General features: G+C 38.4%; 1 pseudogene; it reads left to right on the forward strand.

Annotated features, from left to right (window-relative positions):
- Positions 1-639: 639 nt before the first annotated feature.
- The window catches only part of LOC112615210, a 179789-nt pseudogene continuing 166675 nt past the window's right edge, over positions 640-13753 (forward strand).

Consider the following 13753-nt stretch of genomic DNA (forward strand, 5'->3'; position numbering starts at 1 on the left):
AAAGAAGGAAAAATTCTGTCATTTTGACAATGTGGATAAACGTCGAGGACATTATACTAAGTTCAATAAGTGAGACACAGAAAGTTAATACCTCATAATCTTACGAAGTTGAACTAACAGTTGTGGAGAGTAGAATGATGGCAACCAGGGTCTGGGGTACGGAAGTAGATGAGGAAAGGGGGCTGTTAATCAAAGGGTACAAAGTTTTGGTTAGATGTGGAAAATAATCTTTAGCTATATATTGCACAGAATGGTAACCATAATGTATAATAAAGGATTGCATATGTCAAAATTGTTAAAAGAGTAAATTATAAATGTTTTCACCACAAAAAGATAAATATGTGAGGTAATACATTAGTTGATTTGCCTGATTTAATCATTCCGCACTGTAATAATATATTACATCCATTGTACACCATAAATATATACAATTATTTGTTTTCAATTATAAATAGAAATTTTAAAAAACCTAAAAATTGAATTACCATATTATCCCACAATCCCCTCTCATTGTATATCCAAATAAGTTGAAATCAGAATCTGGAAAAGAAATTTGCCCTCTCATCTTCTTTGCAGCATTATTCAAAAAAGCCAAGGCAGCACTTCTCCGAGCAGACGTCTAGAGCAGAGTCAGCCAGCATGACCCAGCACCGCGTCCCCTTCTCGCTCCTGCGGGGCACCGGCTGGGACCCCTTCCGCAACTGGTACACGCACAGCCGCCTCTTCGACCAGGTCTTCGGGCTGCCCCACTGCCCGAGGAGTGGTCGCAGTGGTTCAGCGGCAGCAGTTGGCCAGGCAACGTGCGCCCCCTGCCCCCCGCCACGATCTAGAGCCCCGCGCTGGCTGGGCCCGCCTACAGCGGTGCACTCAGCCGCAGCTCAGCAGCGGGGTCTTTGAGATCCAGCACACGGCGGACCGCTGGCGCCTGTCCCTGGATGTCAACCACTTTGCCCCTGAAGAGCTAACGGTTAACACCAAGGATGGCATGGTGGAGATCACTGGCAAGCAGGAGGAGCAGCAGGACGAGCATGAATGCTTAGAGATTTTGTCACCACCAGGCCTGCCTTACAAGAGACCCTGAAGGAAGCACTCAACATGGAAAGGAACAACCAGTACCAGCCATTGCAAAAACATGCCAAAATGTAAAGATCATCGAGGCTAGGAAGAAACTGCAACAACTAATGAGCAAAATAAACAGTTAATATCATAATTGCAGGATCAGGTTCACACATAACAATAATAACCTTAAAAGTAAATGGAATAAATCCTCCAATTAAAACACACAGACTGGCAAAGTGGATAAAGAGTCAAGACCCATCAGTTTGCTGTATTCAGGAGACCCATCTCACATGCAGAGACATACATAGGCTCAAAGTAAAGGGATACAGGAAGATCTACCAAGCAAATGGAGAACAAACAAAAGCAGGGGTTGCAATATTAGTCTCTGATAAAACAGACTTTAAACCATCAAAGATCAAAAGAGACAAAGAAGGCCATTACATAATGGTAAAGGGATCAATTCAACAGGAAGAGCTAACTATCCTAAATATATATGCACCCAATACAGGAGCACCCAGATTCATAAAGCAAGTCCTTAGAGACTTATAAACAGACTTAGACTCCCATACAATAATAATGGGAGACTTTAACACTCCACTGTCAACATTAGAGAGATCAACGAGACAAAAAGTTAACAAGGATATCCAGAAATTGAACTCATCTCTGCAGCAAGCAGACCTAATAGACATCTACAGAACTCTCCACCCCAAATCAACAGAATATACATTCTTCTCAGCACCACATCACACTTATTACAAAATTGACCACATAATTGGAAGAAAAGCACTCCTCAGTAATTGTACAAGAACAGAAATTATAACAAACTGTCTCTCAGACCACAGTGCAATCAAACTAGAACTCAGGACTAAGAAACTCAATCAAAACCGCTCAACTATAGGAAACTGAATAACCTGCTCCTGAATGACTACTGAGTACATAACAAAATGAAGGCAGAAATAAAGATGTTCTTTGAAACCAATGAGAACAAAGATACAACACACCAGAATGTCTGGGATACATTTAAAGCAGTGTGTAGAGGGAAATTTATAGCACTAAATGGCCACAAGAGAAAGCTGGAAAGTTCTAAAATTGACACTCTAACATCACAATTAAAAGAACTAGAGAAGCAAGAGCAAACACATTCGAAAGCTAGCAGAAGGCAAGAAATAACTAAAATCAGAGAAGAACTGTAAGAGATAGAGACACAAAGAAACCCTCCAAAAAATCAATGAATCCAGCAGTTGGTTTTTTGAAAAGATCAACAAAATTGGTAGACTACTAGCAAGACTAATAAAGAAGAAAAGAGAGAAGAATCAAATAGATGCAGTAAAAAATGATAAAGGGGATATCACCACCGACCCCACAGAAATACAAACTACCATCAGAGAATACTATAAACAACTCTATGCAAATAAACTAGAAAATCTGGAAGAAATGGATATTTTCCTGGACACTTACACTCTTCCAAGACTAAACCAGGAAGAAGTTGAATCCCTGAATAGACCAATAGCAGGCTCTGAAATTGAGGCAACGATTAATAGCCTAGCAACTAAAAAAAGTCCAGGACCAGATGGATTCACAGCTGAATTCTACCAGAGGTACAAGGAGGAGCTGGTACCATTCCTTCTGAAACTATACCGATCAACAGAAAAAGAGGGACTCCTCCATAACTCATTTTATGAGGCCAACATCATCCTGATACCAAAGCCTGGCAGAGATACAACAAAAAAAGAGAATTTTAGACCAATATCCCTGATGAACATCGATGCAAACATCCTCAATAAAATACTGGCAAACCGGATCCAGCAGCACATCAAAAAGCTTATCCACCATGATCAAATGGGCTTCATCCTTGGGATGCAAGGCTGGTTCACCATACACGAATCAATAAACATAATCCAGCATATAGACAGAACAAAAGTCAAAAACCACATGATTATCTCAATAGATACAGAAAAGGCCTTTGACAAAATTCAACAGCCCTTCATGCTAAAAATGCTCAATAAATTCGGTATTGATGGAACGTACCTGAAAATCATAAGAGCTATTTATGAAAAACCCACAGCCAATATCATACTGAATGGGCAAAAACTGGAGAAATTCCCTTTGAAAACGGGTACAAGATAAGGATGCCCTCTATCACCACTCTTATTCAACATAGTGTTGGAAGTTCTGGCTAAGGCAATCAGGCAAGAGAAAGAAATCAAGGGTATTCACTTAGGAAAAGAGGAAGTCAAATTGTCCTTGTTTGCAGATGACATGACTGTATATTTAGAAAACTCCATTGTCTCAGCCCAACATCTCCTTAAGCTGATAAGAAACTTCAGCAAAGTCTCAGGATACAAAATTAATGTGCAAAAATCACAAGTATTCTTATACACCAGTAACAGACAAACAGAGAGCCAAATCATGAATGAACTTCCATTCACAATTGCTTCAAAGAGAACAAAATACCTAGGAATCCAACTTACAAGGGATATAAAGGACCTCTTCAAGGAGAACTACAAACCACTCCTCAGTGATATAAAAGAGGACACAAACAAATGGAAGAACATACCATGCTCATGGATAGGAAGAATCAATATCGTGAAAATGGCCATATTGCCCAAGGTAATTTACAGATTCAATGTCATCCCCACCAAGCTTCCAATGAGTTTCTTCAAGAGAATTGGAAAAAACTGCTTTAAAGTTCATATGGAACCAAAAAAGAGCCCACATCTCCAAGACAATCCTAAGTCAAAAGAACAAAGCTGGAGTTATCACGCTACCTGACTTCAAACTATACTACAAGGCTACAGTAACCAAAACAGCATGGTACTGGTACCAAAACGGAGATATAGACCAATGGAACAGAACAGAGCCCTCAGAAATAATAGCACACATCTACAGACATCTGATCTTTGACAAACTTGATAAAAACAAGAAATGGGGAAAGGATTCCCTATTTAATAAATGGTGGTGGGAAAATTGGCTATCCATAAGTAGAAAGCTGAAACTGGATCCTTTCCTTACTCCTTATACGAAAATTAATTCAAGATGGATTAGAGACTTAAATGTTAGACCTCATACCATAAAAACCCTAGAAGAAAACCTAGGTAGTACCATTCAGGACATAGGCATGGGCAAGGATTTCATGTCTAAAACACCAAAAGCAACGGCAACAAAAGTCAAAATTGACAAATGGGATCTCATTAAACTAAAGAGCTTCTGCACAGCAAAAGAAACTACCATCAGAGTGAACAGGCAACCTACAGAATGGGAGAACATTTTTGCAATCTAATCGTCTGACAAAGGGCTAATATCCAGAACCTACAAAGAACTCAAACAAATTTACAAGAAAAACAAACAACCCCATCAAAAAGTGGGCAAAGGATATGAACAGACATTTCTCAAAAGAAGACATTCATACAGCCAACAGACACATGAAAAAATGCTCATCATCACTGGCCATCAGAGAAATGCAAATCAAAACCACAATGACATACCATTTCACACCAGTTAGTATGGCAATCATTCAAAAGTCAGGAAACAACAGGTGCTGGAGAGGATGTGGAGAAATAGAAACACTTTTACACTGTTGGTGGGATTGTAAACTAGTTCAACCATTATGAAAAACAGTATGGCGATTCCTCAAGGATCTAGAACTAGATGTACCATACACTGCTTCATTCCTTTTGATTAATGAGTAATACTCTGCTGTATGGCTATGGCACGTACTAATTTTTCTTCCACTAGTTGATGGATATTTGGATTCTATTCATTTTGGCTATACGAAGAGTGCTAATATAAGCATTCACATATGAATCTTTGAGTGCTGCAGATTTCCATTCTTTTGGGTATTTACCTGAGGGCCATTACTGGGTATATACCCAAAGGATGATTAATCATGCTGCTATAAAGACACATGCACATGTATGCTTATTGCAGCACTATTCACAATAGCAAAGACTTTGAATCAACCCAAATGTCCATCAGTGACAGACAGGATTAAGAAAATGTGGCACATATACACCATGGAATACAATGCAGCCATAAAAAAGGATGAGTTTATGTCCTTTATAGGGACATGGATGCAGCTGGAAACCATCATTCTTAGCAAACTATCACAAGAGCAGAAAACCAAACACCGTACGTTCTTACTCATAGGTGGGAACTGAACAATGAGATCACTTGGACTCGGGAAGGGGAACATCACACACCGGGGTCTATCATGGGGAGGGGAGAGCGGGGAGGGATTGCATTGGGAGTTATACCTGATGTAAATGACGAGTTGATGGGTGCTGACGAGTTGATGGGTGCAGCACAGCAACATGGCACAAGTATACATATGTAACAAACCTGCACGTTATGCACATGTACCCTAGAACTTAAAGTATAATAATAATTAAAAAAGTAAAAAATAAATAAATTATAAAAAAAGAAAATGTGGTATATACATCTAATGGCTTATTATTCAGCCATTAAAAGAAGGAAATACTGCTGCTTCTGACGTCATAAATCAACCTGGAGAACACTTTGCTAGGTGAAATTAGCCAAAGAGAGAAGAAAAACTACCCCATGATACCGTGATATGAGGAATCTAAAATAGACAAACTCATAGAAGCAATGAGTACTGAGCTTGTTGGAGACTGGTAGCAAGAGGAAACTGGGAGATATTCGTCAAAGAGTACGAAGTCTCAGCTATGAAAGGTCAACAAGTTCTAGATATCTGCTGTAAAGCATAGTGCCAAAAGTTAATAATTCTGTAGTTTATACATAATAATTTGCTGGAGTATGTATCTTGTGTTAAATGTTCTTCTCACCCCACCCACACACACTGTGTAAAGAGGGAGGGGGGATACTTTTAGAGGGGATGGATGTGTTTATGGCACTTATTGTGACAGTTAATAGATGTATACTTTCCTTCATATTCACTTCATTGTATATGTTAAATATGTACAGCTTTTCACATGTCAATTATATTTTACAAGGAGGTTTTAAAAATAACTAAATTCTACTACTCAACCATAAAAAGGAACTAAATTATGGTTTTCTGCAGAAACTCATATAGAACTGGAGGACATTGTTCTAAGAGAAGTAACTCAAGAATTGGAAACCAAATATCACATGTTATCACTTATATGTGGGAGGTAAGCTACAGGTATGCAAAGGCATACAGAGTGGTATAGTGGATATTGGAGTCTCAGAGGGAGGAAAGATGGAAGGAGGTGAAGAATTAAAAAAAACCCTACTTGTACGGTACAATATACTCTATTTGGTGATGGGAAAACTAAAATCCTCGACTTCACCACTACACAATTCAACTATGTAACCAAAAACCACTTGTACTCATAATGCTATTGAAATAAAAATAAATAACAAAAACTACTACATTTCTCTTCACGTATTGCTATAGGTGTATGACAAAAATTTTGCTATATACAACAGCATTTCTTTTATTTTCTTTCTTTAAACTTTAAGTTCTGGGCTACATGTGCAGAATGTGCACATTTGTTACATAGGTATATATATGCCATGGTGGTTGCTGTACCTATGAACCCATCATTTAGATTTTAAGTCCCTCATACATCAGGTATTTGTCCTAAGGCCCTCCCTCCCCTTTCCCCACAGCCCCCAACACACCCCGGTGTATGATGTTCCCCTCCCTGTGTCGATGTGTTCTCCTTGTTCAGCTCCTACTTATGAGTGAAAACATGCAGTGTTTGGTTTTCTGTTCCTGTGTTAGTTTGCTGAGGATGATGGCTTCCAGCTACATCCATATCCATGCAAAGGACAAGAACTCCATTTTTGTAGCTGCATAGTACTCCATGGTGTATATGTGCATATTTTCTTTATCCAGTCTATCATTGGTGGGAATTTGGTTTGGTTCGAAGTCTTTGCTATATATGTTCATGTGTCTTTATAGTAGAATGATTTATAATCCAGTGGGTATATATCCAGTAACGGGATTACTGGATCAAATGGTATTTCTGGTTCTAGATTTCTGAAGAATCGCCCCCCGTCTTACACAATGATTGAACTTATTTACACTCCCACCAACAGTGTAATAATTTTCCTATTTCTCCACAGCCTCGCCAGCATCTGTTGTTTCTGGCTTTTTAATAATCTCCATTCTAACTGACGTGAGATGGTATCTCATTGTGGTTATGATTTACATTTCTCTAATCACTGGTGATGATGAGTTTTATATATATATATATATATATATATGTTTGAAGGCTGCATAAATGTCTTTTTTTGAGAAGTGTCTGTTCATATCCCTTGCCCACTTTTTGATGGAGTTGTTTGTTGTTTTTCTTGTTAATTTGTTTAAGTTCCTTATAGATTCTGTATATTAGACCTTTGTCAGATGGGTAGCTTGAAAAAATTTTCTCCCATTCTTTAGGTTGCCTGTTCAATCTGATGATAATTTCTTTTTCTGTGCAGAAGCTCTTTAGTTTGATTAGATTTCGTTTGTCAATTTTGGCTTTTGTTGCAATTGCTTTACAACAAAAGGAGGTTTGTAATTCTCCTTGAAGAGGTCCTTCACATCCCTTGTAAGTTGTATTCTTTGATATTTTATTCTCTTTGTAGCAATTGTGAATGGGAGTTCACTCATGATTTGGCTCTCTGTATATTGTTTGTGTATAGGGATACCTGTGATTTTATCACATTGGTTTTATATTTTGAGACTTTATTTTATAATTTTTTACAACTTTTTTATTATTATAATTTAATTTCTGGGGTACATGTGCACAATCTGCAGGTTTTTTTACATATGTATACATGTGCCATGTTGGTGTGCTGCACCCATTGACGTGTCATTTACATTAGGTATATTTCCTAATGCTATCCCTCCTTTGTCCCCCCACCCCAAGATAGGCTCCAGTGTGTGATGTTCTCCTTCCTGTGACCAAGTGTTCTCATTGTTCAATTCCCACCTATGAGTGAGAACATGCGATGTTTGGTTTTCTATCATTGCGATAGTTTGCTGAGAATGATGGCTTCCAGTTTCATCCATGTCCCTTCAAAGGACACAAACTCATGATTTCTTATGGCTGCATAGTATTCCATGGTGTATATGTGCCACATTTTCTTAATCCAGTCTATTATTGATGGACATTTGGGTTGGTTCCAAGTCTTTGTTATTGTGAATAGTGCCACAATAAATATACGTGTGCATGTGTCTTTATAGCAGCATGATTTATCATCCTTGGGTATATACCCAGTAATGAGAGGGCTTGGTCAAATGGTATTTCTAGTTCTAGCTCCTTGAGGAATCGCCACACTGTCTTCCTCAATGGTTGAAGTAGTTTACAATCCCACCAACAGTGTAAAAGTGTTCCTATTTCTCCACATCCTCTCCAGCACCTGTTGTTTCCTGACTTTTGAATGATTGCCATTCTAACTGGTGTGAGATGGTATCTCCTTGTGGTTTTGATTTGCATTTCTCTGATGGCCAGTGATGATGAGCATTTTTTCATGTGACTCTTGGCTGCATAAATGTCTTCTTTTGAGAAGCGTCTGTTCATATCCTTTGCCCACTTTTTGATGGGGTTGTTTGCTTTTTTCTTGTAAATTTGTTTGTGTTCTTTGTAGATTCTAGATATTAGCCCTTTGTCAGATGAGTAGATTGCAAAATGTTCTCCCATTCTGTAGGTTGCCTGTTCACTCTGATGGTAGTTTCTTTTGCTGTGCAGAAGCTCTTTAGTTTAATTGTCAATTTTTGTTTAGTTCATTTGTCAATTTTGGCTTTTGTTGCCTTTGCTTTTGGTGTTTAAGACATGAAGTCCTTGCCGATACCGATGTCCTGAGTGGTATTGCCTAGGGTTTCTTCTAGGGATTTTATGGTTTTAGGTCTAACATTTAATTCTTTAATCTATCTTGAATTAAATTTTGTATAAGGTGTAAGGAAGAGATCCAGTTTACCTAGCACCATTTATTAAATAGGGAATCCTTTCCCCATTTCTTGTTTTTGTCAGGTTTGTCAAAAATCAGATGGTTGTAGATGTGTGGTATTATTTCTGAGGGCTCTGTTCTGTTCCATTGATCTATATCTCTGTTTTGGTACCACTACTATGCTGTTTTGGTTATTGTAGCCTTGTAGTATAGTTTGAAGTCAGGTATCGTGATGCCTCCAGCCTTGTTCTTTTGCCTTAGGATTGTCTTGGCAATGTGGGCTCTTTTTTCATTCCATATGAACCTTAAAGTAGTTTTTTACAATTCTGTGAAGAAAGTCTTTGGTAGCTTGTTGGGGATGGCATTGAACCTAGAAATTACTTTGGGCAGTGTGGCCATTTTCAAGATATTGATTCTTCCTATCCATGAGCACGGAATGTTCTTCCGTTTGTTTGTGTCCTCTTTTATTTTACTGAGCAGTGGTTTGTAGTTCTCCTTGAAGAGGTCCTTCACATCCCTTGTAAGTTGGATTCCTATGTATTTTATTCTCTTTGAAGCAATTGTGAATGGAAGTTCAATTATGATTTGGCTCTCTGTTTGTTACTGATATACAAGAATGCTCGTGATTTTTGCACATTGATTTTGTATCTTGAGACTTTGCTGAAGTTGCTTATCAGCTTAAGGAGATTTTCAGCTGAGATGATGGGGTTTTTTAAATATACAATCATGTCATCTGCACACATGGACAATTTGACTTCTTCTTTTACTAACAGAGCACCCTTTATTTTTGTATCCTGCCTAATTGTCCTGACCGGAACTTCCAACACTATGTTGAACAGGAGTGGTGAGAGAGGGCATCCCTGTCTTGTGCCATTTTTCAAAGGAAATGCTTCCAGTTTTTGCCATTTCAGTATGATATTGGCTGTGGGTTTGTCATAAATATCTCCTGTTCTTTTGAGATACGTCCCATCAATACCAAATTTATTGAGTGTTTTTAGCATGAAGGACGGTTGAATTTTGTCAAAGGTCTTTTCTGCATCTATTGAGAAAATCAGGTGGTTTTTATCTTTGGTTCTGTTTATATGCTGGATTATGCTTATTGATTTGTGTATGTTGAATCAGCCTTGCATCCCAGGGATAAAGCCCCGTTGATCACGGAAGATAAGCTTTTGGATGTGCTGCTGGATTCAGTTTGCCAGTATTTTATTGAGGATTTTTGCATCGATGCTCATCAGGGACATTGGTCTGAAATTCTCTTTTTTTTATTGTGTCTCTGTCTGGCTTTGGTATCAGGATGATGTTGCACTTATAAAATTAGTTAGGGAGGATTCCCTCTCTTTCTATTGATTGGAATAGTTTCAGAAAGAATGGTATCAACTTCTCCTTGTACCTCTGGTAGAATTCGGTTGTGAATCTGGCTGGTCCTGGACTTTTTTTCGTTGGTAGGCTATTAATTATTGCCTCAAATTCAGAGCCTGCTATTGGTCTATTCAGGGATTCAACTTCTTCCTAGTTTAGTCTTGGGAGAGTGTAAATGTCCAGGAAATTGTCCATTTCTTCTAGGTTTTCTAGTTTATCTGCATAGAGATGTTTATAGCATTCTGTGATGGTAGTTTATATTTCTGTGGGGTCGGTGGTGATACCCCCTTTATCATTTTTATTGCGTCTATTTGATTCTTCTCTCTTTTATCTTTATTAGTCTTGCTAGCGGTCTATCAATTTTGTTGATCTTTTCAAAAAACCATCTCCTGGATTCATTGATTTTTTTGAAGGGTTTTCTGTGTCTCTATCTCCTTCAGTTCTGCAGTGATCTCAGTTATTTCTTGCCTTCCGTTAGGTTTTGAATGTGTTTGCTCTTGCTTCTCTAGTTATTTTTTTTTCTTTTTTCTTTCTTTCTTTTTTTTTTATTATACTTTAAGTTCTAGGGTACATGTGGACAACGTGCAGGTTTGTTACATATGTTTACCTGTGCCATGTTGGCGTGCTGCACCCATCAACTCGTCAGCACCCATCAACTCGTCATTTACATCAGGTATAACTCCCAATGCAATCCCTCCCCCTGCCCCCTCCCCGTGATACGACCCGGTGTGTGATGTTCCCCTTCCCGAGTCCAAGTGATCTCATTGTTCAGTTCCCACCTATGAGTGAGAACATGTGGTGTAAAGAACTCAAACCAATTTACAGGAAACAAACAAACAACCCCATTGAAAAGTGGGCAAAGAATATGAACAGACAGTTCTCAAAAGAAGACATTCATACAGCCAACAGACACATGAAAAAATGCTCATCATCACTGGCCATCAGAGAAATGCAAATCAAAACCACAATGACATACCATCTCACACCAGTGAGAATGGCAATCATTGAAAAGTCAGGAAACAACGGATGCTGGAGAGGATGTGGAGAAATAGAAACACTTTTACACTGTTGGTGGGATTGTAAACTAGTTCAACCATTATGGAAAACAGTATGACGATTCCTCAAGGATCTAGAACTGGAAGTACCATATGACCTAGCCATCCCATTACTGGGTATATACCCAAAGGATTATAAATCATGCTGCTATAAAGACGCATTCACATGTATGTTTATTGCAGCACTATTCACAATAGCAAAGACTTGGAATCAACCCAAATGTCCATCAGTGACAGTCTGGATTAAGAAAATGTGGTATATATACACCATGTAATACTATGCAGCCATAAAAAAGGGTGAGTTTATGTCCTTTATAGGGACATGGATGCAGCTGGAAACCATCATTCTCAGCTTCTCTAGTTCTTTTAATTGTGATGTTAGGGTGTCAATTTTACATCTTTCCTGCTTTCTCTTGTGGGCATTTAGTCTTATAAATTTCCCTCTACACACTGCTTTAAATGTGTCCCAGAGATTCTGGTATGTTGTGTCTTTGTTCTCATTAGCTTCAAAGAACATCTTTATTTCTGCCTTCATTTTGTTATGTACTCAGTAGTCACTCAGGAACAGGTTGTTCAATTTCCATGTAGTTTAGCGGTTTTGACTTAGTTTCTGAATCCTGAGTTCTAGTTTGATTGCACTGTGGTCTGAGAGACAGTTTGTTATAATTTCTGTTCTTGTACATTTGCTGAGGAGTGCTTTACTTCCAACTATGTGGTCAATTTTGGAATAAGTGCGATGTGGTGCTGAGAATAATGTGTAATCTGTTGATTTGGCATGGAAAGTTCTGTAGATGTCTATTAGGTCCACCTGGTACAGAGATGAGTTCAATTCCTGGATATTCTTGTTAACTTTCTGTCTCATTGATCTGTCTTATGTTGACAGTGGGGTGTTAAAATCTCCATTATTATTGTATGGGAGTCTAAGTCTGTTTGTAAGTCTCTAAGGACTTGCTTTATGAATCTGGGTGCTCCTGTATTGGGTGCATATATATTTAGGATAGTTAGCTCTTCTTGTTGTATTGATCCCTTTATCATTATGTAATGGCCTTCTTTTTCACTTCTGATATTTGTTGATTTAAAGTCTGTTTTACCTGACAGTAGGATTGCAACCCCTGCCTTTTTTTGTTTTCCATTTGCTTGGTAGATCTTCCTCCATCCCTTTATTTTGAGCCTATGTGTGTCTCTACGTGTGAGATGGGTCTCCTGAATACAGCACACTGATGGTCTTGACTCTTTTTCCACTTTGCCAGTCTGTGTCTTTTAATTGGAGCATTTTGCCCATTTACATTTAAGGTTAATATTGTTATTTAAGGTTAATAATACTGTCATTATGATGTTACCTGGTTATTTTACTCATTAGTTGATGCAATTTCAGCTTAGCATCGATAGTGCTTACAATGTGGCATGTTTTTGCAGTGGCTGGTACCGGTTGTTCCTTTCCATGTTTAGTGTTTCCTTCTGGAGCTCTTGTAGGACAGGCCTGGTGGTGACAAAATCTCTCAGAGTTTGCTTGTTTGTAAAGGAGTTTATTACTTCTTCACTTATGAAGCTTAGTTTGGCTGGATATGAAATTCTGGGTTGAAAATTGTTTTCTTTAAGATTTTTGAATATTGGCCCCCACTGTCTTCTGGCTTGTAGAGTTTCCACTGAGAGATCTGCTGTTAGTCTGATGGGCTTCCCTTAGTGGGTACTCCGACCTTTCTCTCTAGCTGCCCTTTATATTTTTTCCTTCATTTCAAGTTTGATGAATCTGACAATTATGTGTCTTGGTGTTGCTCTTCTTGAGCAATATCTTTTCTGCATTCTCTGTATTTCCTGAATTTGAATGTTGTCCTGCCTTGCTGGGTTGGGGAATTTCTCCTGGATAATATCCTGAAGAGTTTTTTCCAACTTGGTACCATTCTCCCCGTCACGTTCACATACACAAGTCAGAAGTAGATTTGGTCTTCTCACATAGTCCCACTTTTCTTGGAGGTTTTGATAGTTTCATTTTACTCTTTTTTCTGTAAACTTCTCTTTTCGCTTCATTTCATTAATTTGATCTTCACTTGCTGATACCCTTTTTTCCAGGAGATCGAATTGGTTACTGAAGCTTGTGCATTTGTCATGTAGTTCTCGTGCCATCATTTTCAGCTCCCTCGGGTCTTTAAAGGACTTCTCTGCACTGGTTATTCTAATTAGCCATTCATATAATCATTTTTCTTTTTTTTTCTTTTTTTTTTAAAATTTATTTATTATTATTATACTGTAAGTTGTAGGGTACATGTGCATAACGTGCACGTTTGTTACATATGTATACTTGTGCCTTGTTGGTGTGCTGCACCCATCAACTCGTCATTTACATCAGGTATAACTCCCAATGAAATCCCTCCCACCTCCCCCCTCCCCATGATAGGCCCCGG

This window comes from Theropithecus gelada, chromosome X (genome assembly GCF_003255815.1).
Source record: "Theropithecus gelada isolate Dixy chromosome X, Tgel_1.0, whole genome shotgun sequence".
In the NCBI taxonomy this organism is placed as follows: Eukaryota; Metazoa; Chordata; class Mammalia; order Primates; family Cercopithecidae; genus Theropithecus; species Theropithecus gelada.